Consider the following 9,056-nt stretch of genomic DNA (forward strand, 5'->3'; position numbering starts at 1 on the left):
CCCCTTCACCAATTTTGTCCATCCCCACCCCCCACCCCCAAAATAAATAGAGACTTAAAATTTTTTTAATAAAAAAAATGTCTGTTAAAATCACAACCTTCCTACTAATAAATACACTCTAAAGGTGTAGGGTAATGTAAATATACATGAAGTTAAAAATAGTAAGATCTCGGGCAGGGCCAGAGAGCCAGTTGTGAGGAGAAATGGAGTTAGAGGAGGCAGCTGGGGAGGAATAGAAGTAGTGTACTGGCCACTCAGATAAGGCTGGGCACCCATAGCTTTGGTTATTGCATCCTTGTGTTTTCCCATCCCACCAAGGAAAAATATACTACACTGCAATCACTCTTCTGTTCTATAAAAAGGGCATCTTAAAAAGGTCTATAATGAGGGGGTGCCTGGGTGGCTCAGTTGGTTAAGCATCCAACTTTTGATCTCAGTTCAGGTCTTGATCTCAGGGTCATGAGTTCAAGTCCCACAGTGAAAAAAAAAAAGTAAAGAAGGTCTATTATGGGAATTAGACTTTGCTCATTAAAAAGAGGGAGTGAAGAAGAGAATCTCTGATCCCAGTCTTTTTCCATTGTCATTACTCTCAAAAGTCAAAGGTGAGTGGAGAATAACTGTTTAACTCTCTATTTACTTTTTGTTTCCTATTTCCCATTTGCAAATATTTTGACATCAGTTACAATTGCCTTAAAAAATGACACAGGATAATTCAAAATATACAATTATTTTAGAAAGTAGGTTAGAAAGTCAGAACTGCACTATGCTTTCAAGTTCATAATATATGTAGTACACACATATGAATATATTAAAATATTAATAATTACAACTGAAATTATGGATTAATTTCTTCATTTGGGTTTTTCCATGTTTCCCACTTTTCTGCAATAAGTATGTATTGTTTTATTTAACCAGAAAATTTTTAATTTATTTTTTATTACTTTATTATTTAAATTCAAGTTAGTTAACATACAGTGTAGTATTGGTTTCAGGAGTAGAACCCAGTGGTTCATCATTTACATATAATACCCAGTGCTCATCACAATGAGTACCCTCCTTAATTCCCATCACCCACGTAGCCTGTCCCCCAAGCCCCCTTATATTCAATGTACTGAATGGGAAAAATATGCAGCCAAGAACTCTTTATCCAGCAAGCCTGTCATTCAGAATAGAAGGAGATATAAAAACTTTCCCAGACAAACAAAAACTAAAGGAGTTCATGGCCATTAAACCAGTCTTACAAGAAATTTTAAGAAGGACTCTCTGAGTGGAGAAAAAAAAGACCAACGCAACAAAGACTACCAAGGACCAGAGAATATCACCAGAAATACCAACTCTACAGGTAACACAATAGCACTAAATTCAATCTTTCAATAACCACTCTGAATATAAATGGACTAAATCCTCTAATCAAAAGACATAGGGTATCAGAATGGACTTAAAAAATCCATCTATATACTGAATTTATAAGAGACTCATTTTAGACCTAAAGACACTTGCAGATTAAAGGTGAGGGAATGGAGAACCATCTGTCATACTAATGGATGTCAAAAGAAAGCTAGAGTAGCCACACTTATATCAGACAAACTAGATTTTAAAACAAAGACTATGGGGTACCTAGGTGGCTCAGTTGGTTGAATGTCCAACTTCAGCTCATTTCATGATCTCACAGTTTGTGGGTCAAGCCCTGCATCCAGCTCTATACTGACAGCTCAGAGCCTGGAGCCTGCTTCAGATTCTGTATCTCCCTCTCTCTCTGCCCCTCCCCTGCTTGTTCTCTCTCTTTCTCTCTCTCTCTCTCCCTCTCAAATAAATAAAAATTTTTTTAAAAGACTGTAACAAGAGATGAAGAAGGGCATTATATCATAACTAAGGAGTCTATCAAGAAGAGCTAACAATTGTAAATATTTATGCCCCCAAATATATAAATCAATTAATCACAAACATAAAGCAACCCATTGATAATAATACCATAACAGTAGGAGACTTTAATACCCTACTTACAACATGGACTGATCATCTAAGCAGAAAATCAATAAGGAAACAATGGCTTTGAATGACACACTGGACCAGATGGACTTAACAGATATATTCAGAACATTTCATCCTAAAGCAGCAGATTATGCATTCTTCTCCAGTGCACATGGAACATATTCCAGAATAGATCACACATTGGGACACAAATCAGCCCTCAACAAGTACAAAAAGATCAAGATCATACCATGCATATCTTCAGATCACAATGTTATGAAACTTGAAATCAACCACAAGAAAAAAATTTTGGAAAGCCCCCAAATACATGGAGGTCAAAGAACATCCTACTAAAAAATGAATGGTTTAACCAGAAAAGTTAAAAAGAAATAAAGGAAAATTTTAATTTATTAAAAATAAATTCTTGTTTAATATGTTAAACTATAATTAGGTCTTTGAGACAATATCTCTAAATCTTGAGAGCTACTGCCACCTTCCATACAATTTAAAAATACTCTTTAAATCATTTCTGGGATTACAAATTCCCTTAGAAGGAAACAAAGAAGGATTTAAATTGGCTATCAGAGCCATGTGTAGATCCTATGGACATTCTCAGGGCCCAGAAATTAGAGGACACACATTTATTTGCTATTGATACAAATTCAAGACAGAACATTTGAGTAGGAATGACAGTCTTACCTTTGGTCTGTTCCCCTTCACACTACCCACCGAGTAATCTGAAATGGTGGGGTTCTTAACAGTGGATCCCATAGTTCAAAAAGAAGAGAGTAAAGATATCAACTAGCTAGAGAAACAGCAGCCACAATGAATTTATTATCTAGACACAAAGAGGTTGGTAAAATACTAGAAAAAGGAATGATACATAGTGATTAGTGTGCTTGTGTCTAAACTACATCCTTTTTAAAAACTGAAGTCTCAACAGGCCACACTACCTATTGTGTGTGGAGAAGGTAAGAATCCTACACAAAGAACTGAATAGGAAGCATTGCAGACTTGTAAAGATTTGTTTCAGAAAGAGAAGGACAAATGGAAATGATAAATCATAAATTTTATATTTTTAAAACTTTTCACTTTGGACTGATTTTAAACTTTCAGAAAAGTAAAAATTATTTCAAAGAGTTCTCTTATGTATCTTCCCTAACCTCTAATGTTAACATCAGAACCATAGTATAATTATCAAGTATAAAAAATTAACATTGGTATATTATATTAACTATAGACTTTATTCAAATTTCACAAATTTTCTACTAATGTCTTTTTCTGTTCCAGGGTCCTCTTCAGGATCCCACATTGTATATACATGTTATTTATCCCTTGTCTCTTCCATTCCAGTCTATAACTATTCCTCAATCCTGTTTCTTTTATTTGAAAAGTTCTAAATTAAAAAACAAGAAAAAAATAAATATGGACAAAAAGAATTATTAAATCAAAGAAGTATCTTGAATATCTATGAACATCATTTTACAATATTCATTTCTCCTTAGGATGAAAAAGGCGGGTGGGGTGGGGGGAGTGTCAGCCTGAGAGACTAGATTAAATTAACCAGTGTTGTCCACTAGTTGTATGCCAATGACTATCACATATCACATAGAGTTTTTCAAACCAGTTCTATAAAATAGGTGTTATTATGCTAATATTACAGATGACACATCATGCTCAGGCAAGTTAAGTGTCTTGCCTGAGATCTGTATAGTTATGAAGCCACATAGCCAAGACTGAACTGGACTCTAAGTTGTCTGACTCCAAGCCAAGTGTTCTTTCCATTAAGGTGTGGTATTGTTTCATAAATAAATCTTATCAGAAGTCCAGACAAAAGGATAAAAGGATTAGAGCACAGTAGGCTTCCACAGCACAGCCTTAGAGATGGTCAGAGCATGCAGGATGACCTAAGTGAATCAATTCCAGGATTGAACTTAATGCTCAGATAGAAGTTCCCGCTAGATAAGAGCTACATACTTTTGCTATGTTTCCAGGAACAAAAAAAGAAAATTGCACTTGTTTTCCACAGTTGAAAAAACAACAACAACAACAGCAGCAGCAGCAACAACAACAACAGGATAATTCTCAATACCATGTAGAAAAACGAGAAAGGGTCTTTGCCTTTTTTTTTGGCCTTTGCCTTTGTTCATTCCATCCTATTTATTATTTCCTTTTGGGGTGCATAGGGCTTATTTGCTGATACAAGCACTGGGGATCTCCTGTGAGGGATGTTTCATATTGTGAAGAATGAAGTTGCTTTATAAACAATAGGAGACAGTCAGTCTGGAACTAGAATTCAACACCTAGTGCTAGGAATTTTCTCCTGAGGATGCCTTCCAGGATAGATGTCATGTAGCCTGATATAAGAGGCTCATGGGGCAAAATATGAAGTGCTGGCTGAATTTATATGATTTATAGACAAACTTCTGTTGACAAGTACAGTGGAAGACAGGTAGATACACATGATCCATGAGTCTCAGAATGTTCTTTCTTTACATAAGTGGTGCCCAGTGGTGAAAAGTAATCTAAGGACAGGTCCTTTGGGGAGACAACAACAACAACAACAACAACAACAAAACACAAAACTCAGGGAGCCAAGAAATTGAAACTTTATCTTTTTGCGAACAAAGAGAAGTAAGCAAAAGTAACAGAAATCCCTGCTCTTTTTCCCATGGTCTTGCAATTCTAGCATTATGTCTTTCTTTTTACTATGTGCTACTGTTGTTGCAGCCTGACTGTATTGCTAACGTTGGTTACATTCTAAATAGTGGGCTCTAGTATCCCTTTGCAAAAACTGGGCTGTGTCAGTATGCCTTTTCAGAGTGGATATATTTGTGGATTGACTGGTTGAAATCAGAATGTTAAATGACATCAATTGGTGTATGTAATAAAACAACATAAAAACTCAAGCAAATTTCCAATCCATTGACTGTTCTTTACCTTTCTTGGGTTTTAGAGAAAGCTGGGACCAACAAATGCCTAGACCTTTCAGCTTCTTTGGTAGTCTCCTAATCATTGGAAAGAATACAAAAATATCAACCTTCACCCCAGGGCAGTTAAGAATTTATTCTATATTTCTTAATCAAATTATTTCTATAAACAAAAATATAGTCTTATTAAAGAAAATATAGAAAATATGTACAGGATTAAGAAAATTTTAAATACTTCAAAAACAAATCTGACAAAGAAAACTACAGTTAACATTCTGATGTGGTTTCAGCTACACGTATACAAAATTTATTTATATGATCATTTATATTGCCGTGAGATTTGCTTTTATCTGATAGTATATCATTAGCATTTCTCCTTGTCCTTAACTGTTTTCCAGGATGCAGTTTTCAATGGAATAACAAATGACACATCCCATCATCACACACCAGATTTTCAGCATCCTTAAAAAATCATGACTATTAGTTGGATATTTCAGAAAAATAATTATTAAATAATAATATGATGATGATGATGATAAAAGTAATCTTCAGGTGACTTTTCTGGAAATACTTGTAGAGTTTCATTTAAAATCAAGTTGGCCCATGTCTAAAATACTGTTTTTATTAAGAAGGAAAATTGAATTCCATCAAATCATCATTTATATCCATCTAGATGATCAAATAGGGTTTTGTATTTACCTGTTTATTTGCTATATTAATAGATTTTTCAAGTTTATTTATTTACTTTGAGAGTGGGGGGGGGGGACAGGGCCAGAGAGAGAGGGAGAAAGAAAGAATCCCAAGCATGCTCCATGCTGTTAGCACAGAGCCTGATGCAGGCCTCGAACCTATGAACTGTGAGATCATGACCTGAGCCAACCAAGAATCAGATGTTTAAATGGCTGAGTCACCCAGGCACCCTGTATTAAGAGATTTCTGGATATTAACCTTGAATTTATTATATTATTATACACTTGGATTTGGTATATATTTATTTATGATTTTTACATATATATTGAAATGAGACCAAACCATAGTTTTATTCTATTTTTGACAACTGGGATATGAAAGTTATTTTAGTTTGAGGCATCTGGGTGGCTCAGTTGGGTGTTCAGCTCTTCATTTCAGCTTAGGTCATCATCTCATGGTTCATGAGATCAAGTCCCACATTGGGCTCCGCACTGAGAGTGTGGAGCCTGCTTGGGATTCATATTCTCTCTCTCTCTCTCTCTCTCTCTCTCTCTCTCTCTCTCTCTCTCTTCCCCACCCCACCCACCCCCGGTCCATCCCCCACTCATGCTTGCCCTCTCTCCCTCTCTCCTAATATAAATAAACATTTTTTAAAGTTATTTTAGTTTGATAAAATGATTTGCAAACTGTTCCATTATTTTTCAGACATTAAAGTCTTTATGTAGCACAGAAATTACTTTTTTTCTTGAAAGTATAGCCTCTTCCCTAAGTAATCTGTGTCCAATGATCATTTTGAGGATCAAAATGGTACTAGACACAAATTGGGACCTTTATCCCAATTGAACTTCTGATAATACTGGAGTATCTACTCTGCTAAATGTTGAATAAATAAATGGAAGTTTCCATGAAAGAGGTCAGCCCAGTTCTGTGAAAGCACTCAAAATGGGCATCCTACCCAAACTAATTCAGGAAGGGTTTCTAGAAAAAAATAATAACAGGGAGGGGCCTTTCCAGTTTAAGAAAGTATGAAAACATAACGGAGAAGAAGAATGATGTTTGGGGTAAACTGTGAGAAGTTCAGTATGGCTATTGCGGAGCATGAAGAAGAAGGGTCAGAAACAGATCCAGAACTTCTATATTAGTGACATTTAGAGATGACAATCTGGTTTCAGGAGAGTCTTCTTGAAAGTAATATATCAGAGAAATACAAAACAATTAGAGCACAGCTAAGACTTCATATGGTATTAACACTATATATCATAGGAACTTATAAAATGGAAAGACCAAGGTGAACCAGAAGAAGCAAGTAAGGCAACAATGTTAATTTCAACACACCGGAGGACTGAATAGTAATTTTCAGAGGTTAAAAAAAAAAAAAAGAGGATCTGTGATAGGTACTAAAATGTTGTGATCAGAAGGCTGATTCTGGATCTAGACTGCCAGGTATTAAATCTTGGTTCTAGCTATATGACCTTGGGGAAGCTATTTAACTTCCATTTATCTGTTTGCTCCTCTGTAAAATGAGGATAATAATAGCATCTTATACTGCTATTATATAAATTACTTACCTCACGGAATGCAATGGATATTAAATGAGCCAATAGGGTAAAGCGTTTATAACTGCCTAGCACAGTTATTTCTCAATAAATACTAGCTAGCTACTATTGATTCAGTCATACTAATACAAATCAACATACATAAAATCTTTATGAAAGGCACTGTTATAAGCACATTTTATATATTCATTATCAGAAGGTTTCTTTCTATAAAATAAAAATAAAATAGAAGACACAGAGATATATTCCAACATACCATATATGAAAATTAAGAGAAAAAATGACTTATCATTAAATACTAGTATTATAGAGTATTATAGTATACTAAATTTACTTGCCTGAAAAAAATATTAAAAATGCATACAGTTTTTTGATGATAAAAAATGAAACGAATTACAGAATTGAGAGGAATACAAGTGTTAGGAAGTATTAGGAACACAAGTGACCTGTACCGTCAGAGGAGAAATTCCAGGCTCTGAAAAAATTGCACTCAATGTGGACACAGACTGGTTAACCTCTGAAAGCTCCTTGCAACCAATCTCAAATGTTTCCAGGTTAACTCTAGACTGGTCTTTGAAAGAAGAATAGATACACTACCCATGTGAGAAGAGAAAATATTCAAGGTATGCCCATTATAGGCTCAAACTTTAGTGCGATCACCTTTTTTTTCAATATTTGAAGAGTATTGTCAAATTGGTTTCCATACAACACCCAGTGCTCATCCCAAAAGGTGCCCTCCTCAATACCCATCACCCACCCTCCCCTCCCTCCCACCCCCCATCAACCCTCAGTTTGTTCTCAGTTTTTAAGAGTCTCTTATGCTTTGGCTCTCTCCCACTCTAACCTCCTTTTTTTTTTTCCTTCCACTCCCCCATGGGTTTCTGTTAAGTTTCTCAGGATCCACCTAAGAGTGAAAACATATGGTATCTGTCTTTCTCTGTATGGCTTATTTCACTTAGCATAACACTCTCCAGTTCCATCCACGTTGCTACAAAGGGCCATATTTCTTTCTTTCTCATTGCCACGTAGTACTCCATTGTGTATATAAACCACAACCTCTTTATCTATTCATCACTTGATGGACACTTAGGTTCTTTCTTTGGCTTTTGTTGAGAGTGCTGCTATCAACATTGGGGTACAAGTGCCCCTAGGCATCAGTACTCCTGTATCCCTTGGGTAAATTCCTAGCAGTGCTATTGCTGGGTCATAGAGTAGGTCTATTTTTAATTTTCTGAGGAACCTGCACACTGTTATCCAGAGTGGCTGCACCAATTTGCATTCCCATCAACAGTGCAAGAGGGTTCCCGTTTCTCCACATCCTCTCCAGCATCTATAGTCTCCTGATTTGCTCATTTTGGCCACTCTGACTGGGGTGAGGTGATATCTGAGTGTGGTTTTGATTTGTATTTCCTTGATGAGGAGCGACGTTGAGCATCTTTTCATGTGCCTGCTGGCCATCCGGATGTCTTCTTTAGAGAAGTGTCTATTCATGTTTTCTGCCCATTTCCTCACTGGGTTATTTGTTTTTGGGTATGGAGTTTGGTGAGTTCTTTATAGATTTTGGATACTAGCCCTTTGTCCAATACGTCATTTGCAAATATCTTTTCCCATTCCGTTGGTTGTCTTTTAGTTTTGTTGGTTGTTTCCTTTGCTGTGCAGAGGCTTTTTATCTTCATAAGGTCCCAGTAGTTAATTTTTGCTTTTAATTCCCTTGCCTTTGGGGATGTGTGAAGTAACAGATTGCTACGGCTGGGGTCAGAGAGGTCTTTTCCTGCTTTCTCCACTAGGGTTTTAATGGTTTCCTGTCTCATATTCAGGTCCTTTATCCATTTGGAGTTTATTTTTGTGAATGATGGAAGAAACTGGTCTAGTTTCAAATCTCTGCATGTTGCTGTCCAGTTCTCCCAGC

This window comes from Herpailurus yagouaroundi, unplaced genomic scaffold (genome assembly GCF_014898765.1).
Source record: "Herpailurus yagouaroundi ecotype Mexico unplaced genomic scaffold, PumYag 160, whole genome shotgun sequence".
NCBI classification, from domain to species: domain Eukaryota; kingdom Metazoa; phylum Chordata; class Mammalia; order Carnivora; family Felidae; genus Herpailurus; species Herpailurus yagouaroundi.